The sequence below is a fragment of the Phascolarctos cinereus genome, unplaced genomic scaffold (assembly GCF_003287225.1).
Source record: "Phascolarctos cinereus isolate Bilbo 61053 unplaced genomic scaffold, phaCin_HiC Scaffold_7;HRSCAF=346, whole genome shotgun sequence".
NCBI lineage: Eukaryota > Metazoa > Chordata > Mammalia > Diprotodontia > Phascolarctidae > Phascolarctos > Phascolarctos cinereus.
In genome coordinates, this window is record NW_027556180.1 from 193,127,093 (window position 1) to 193,131,198 (window position 4,106).

At 40.6% G+C, this 4,106-nt stretch overlaps 1 pseudogene; it reads left to right on the plus strand.

Moving 5' to 3' along the window:
• The first annotated feature begins 217 nt into the window (after positions 1-217).
• On the plus strand, positions 218-1,578 carry LOC110197098 (la-related protein 1B pseudogene; annotated as a pseudogene).
• Positions 1,579-4,106: the final 2,528 nt, after the last annotated feature.

The window sequence follows — 4,106 nt, forward strand, 5'->3', positions numbered from 1 at the left end:
TGTCCCCGCTGCAGGAGCAGGAGCCCGACAACTGAACCGGCGCCCGAGGGGAGCCGCCGCCGCTGCCCGCGCCCCTGGCCACAGCGTGCCCCAGGCGGCCGTGCCTGAGAAGCCTCTTGGACTGTCCCTGGCCCACAAGCCTCTGGAGCCGGGGAGCCCCTTAGGGCCCGACGACGAGGAAGACGACGCTGACGGCGATGTGGACGACGGGCAGCCGCGAGGGAGCGGCCCCGTGCCGACCAAGAAGCCGCCGCTGGCGCGTCTGACCGCACTGCTGCCTTCGGCCGTGGTGGCCGCCGCGCCGGGCCCCACCCCGGGCTAGCCCCCTACCTCCGCCTTTCTTCCGCCGTGCCTCAGCCGCTACTGCTGCTGGCCAAGTCTGCCGAACCAGAACTAAGTTCTGCAAAAATTATAAAAGTAGGAAAACCCACGACAAAGCTAGTGATTTCAGTGACATCACACATTGGCTGACACCCTGCGAATTAGTGAAAAATGAATTACCAGAATGTTACTAATCAATCAAATAAAAAGCCACAGAACAGAAAAGAGAAGATGGAGAAGAGAGCAACCAGTGATAGTAAAGAGAACCGGGAAGCAAAGTTTGATGGCCCTGGAGACAACATCAATGAGTCAAATAATCAAAGAAAGACAGCTAATAAGCACAAGTGGGTACCACTTCATTTAGATGATGTAAGACCTGATAGCCAAGAAATACCAGGATCACAGAACAGCTGAAGATCTCAACCAAAAGCAAATAAGTCAGCGATTAACAACCGACGAAATGACTCACTAAGTGGGAGACATAATAGAGAAAAGCAAGCGAGATGATCACAAGGAAGTTTCCAGTGTGAGAAGTGAAGGTGGTAATATTCGAGATTGCTTTACAGGTCGAGTAAGAGGACATGGTCAGGGAAGAGGAAGAGCCAGAGGAAACCCTGGAATGAACTTTGAATATTGGTATGGTTATGGAGAACTACATGATGAAAGAACTGATCAACCATTTCAGCCAGAACTTAACACTAGCCTGATGTATTTTGTGAACAAAACATTGCTCAAAGAATACATTAAGTGACAAATTAAATATTACTTCAACATAGAAAATTTGGAACGGAACTTCTTTCTTAGGAGGAAGATGGGTGAACAAGGTTTCTTGCCTATTTCTCTGATTATGGTTTCCACCATGTTCAGGCCCTGACTACAAATGTTAATCTCTTTTTAGAGGCTTTGAAAGACAGTACAGAAGTGAAGATAGTGGACCAGAAGATGAGGAAAAAGGTGGAACCAGAAAAATGGCCAATTCCTGGCCCTCTTCCATGTAATATTTCACAAACTGACTTCTCTCAGCTCATTGACTGCCCAGAGCTCATACCAGGCAAAGCCTTTGGCTCAAATACTGGTAACAGCTTTTCTTTTTCCAGAACAAAGATAGTAGAGTGGTTTGTCATTTTCTTCTCTATTATATTTTACAGATGAAGAAACTGAGGCAAACAACATTAAGTGATTTGCCTAGCGTCACACAGCTAGGAAATGTTTGAGGCCAGATTCAAACTCAGGAAGATGAGTCTTCCCAACTCTAGGCCTGCCACTGTCCACTGTCGCCACTTTATTCAAAGTAGGCACTTAATATCTTTTTTATTTAATTGATTCTCTTTAGAAACATATAAGACTTTATTCTGTGCTTTGTGACTGAGAGGCTTTATTAGTAATAAAGTTCCATCCTATACATGGTGGCATAATTGTTGGCCTTGCATAATTACTCCATTAGTGTAGGCCTCTTATAGGAAACTTGTATTGAGTCAGCTGCAAGGGTTTATGTATTGAGAGGATAATTAATATCACTGCTAAGTGATCATTCCTTACACAACTATGACCCCTTCTTTGGGTGGCATTGATCAGGAAAAATAATTCAGCGTTCCGGTTATGATTAGTTTTTGCAAAATCAAAGACCTTGACTTTTGTAGGCTGAGCAGAATGGGTGAGAGATACAATACTTACACAGAGGAGCAGTGTCTAGATCCAAGAGGGGATGGAATACAGTTGTTCACCTTGAAAGGAGCACTTACGACATCCTTACTCATCCTTAGAATAGCCTACTTTCTCCCAAGTCTTTCTTCCTCCCACCCCAACACATACGCACATATGAAAATAATTCAATAATTATATTAGGTACAATTGTAACAACATCTTATAAAATAAGCAATACCAGAGGACTGAAAAGTTATATAATTTGCAAAGTTCCCAGAATTAATCAGCAGCTTTGTCTGCTAAAAGCCAGAGCCTAGGTTTCCTGACAGAACCCTAAGTTTGGCAATATTAATTCCTTCTTGTGTACTATTGGTTGTCAAGATCTGAGCAAACAAATGGCCATGTTGCACAATGTGAATAGCCCACAGTCTATTCTTTCTTTTGCTCTGAGCAGACTGTAAAAAGACCAACAGATGTTGCAGAACTAACAAAAATTGAAGGATTTGCAGTAGGTGGTACCACCTGTGCTTCTCTTATTCTTGTCTTTGAAAAATCTGCCACTTCAGTGTGGAAATGGGTGGAGAATGTGACGGTGACTCAGTGTCAGGGGGAGTAAAAGTCATTGTGGCTCAATTTTGATATAAAGGTGTATAATCATTTTTACAATTCGTGGCAATGTACATTGACAAATCTCTCTCTCACACACACACACACACACACACACGCACACACGCACACAACACCTAAAAGACACACAATTTGAGAAACTGAAGACCTAGAAAGTGAATCTGGATAAATTCAAAACAAATTTATGACCCAAATTTAAATGTGGCACTAAATATATGTGTATTTAATGATTGTTACCATAAGCTAATTCATTTATGATCTTTATATAATGGCATTTTGCCAAGCTACAGCCTACTTAATCCTCATGGTTCCTGAGTTTCCAACTTAAATGTCCAGTTGCTAAAATATACCCTTATATTCCTAAATAGTGTATTTAAAAGATTATGAAAAAAGAAAACAAGACAGAGAAAAAAGGTTTCTTAAATAACAGATCAAGTGGAACTAGGGTAGACACTAGAATTTTAAAAATTAAGTGGTTCAAAATGAACATTTAAAACAATTTCAAGTTTATAAGGAGAAGCATAATTCAAGATGTGAGAGGAAATAAACAAAAAAGGTATTTTCATCTTATGAAGAGCTGAGATGTGGAATCTATGATGTAGATTGTCTTACAGGGACAATTACAACTTTTAGGAATGAAGGGATTGGTGAGATAGTCATGTGATGTGAAAACTTTCTCTTTTCTTTTTTTTTTTTCACATTTGTCCTTCAAAATTCTTGAGGTAAACTTCTTTGATGAGGCTATCTTCCTTACCTCTCTCATTCCCCAGTGTGATTTTATTGTCCTTTCTATGTCTATGACCATTGCTAGTGGAAGGGAAAGGAAAGCAGAAAGGAAAATGTTGCAGGACAAGCAGTATAGCATACTTTCTATGAATAGAGATAAAATATTTCCCTCAGTTATTGGCGAGTTGACCCAGGGTTTTTCTTGTTGTGCTGGAAAGTTCTTTTAAACTTTGGGACACAGGAAAATTGATTTCCTTTACAATCTTCAATAATCACATGAGGGTATTCATAAAATAGTCTAATTCTGGTCCCAATTTCTTGCACTGTATTTATTTCCCTTTTCAAGTTTGCCTAGCTTCTCAGCCCATGTCTCCTGACACCTATCTTTCTATCTTTCATTTTTGGTGAATTGTCTGAAGTAATGATAGTTCTTTTGCAATGCACTCTTCTTAAACCAGACCAAGAAGAACACTGCTTCTTACCTCAATCATATTTCCATACATTTTGCTCCCGTATATACTGGCAATGTTGTCATTACATGCCTTAATATTAACACTACCCTCTCTCCCATATATTAGCATCACTCTCCGTGGTGATTAGCTTTTTTGAGTTAGCTACTGCTGAGATTAATTTGTCTATATAGCAGTAGAATCTATTTTATCAGACCTGTCATGTCCAGGGCATAGGTATTGATGTTGGTGGCATAGTGCTTTAGTTTAAAGGGGAAAGGAAATTTGGTGGTTTTGAGACAAATGATTGATTGCCAAGCTGACATCTGAAATCCATCA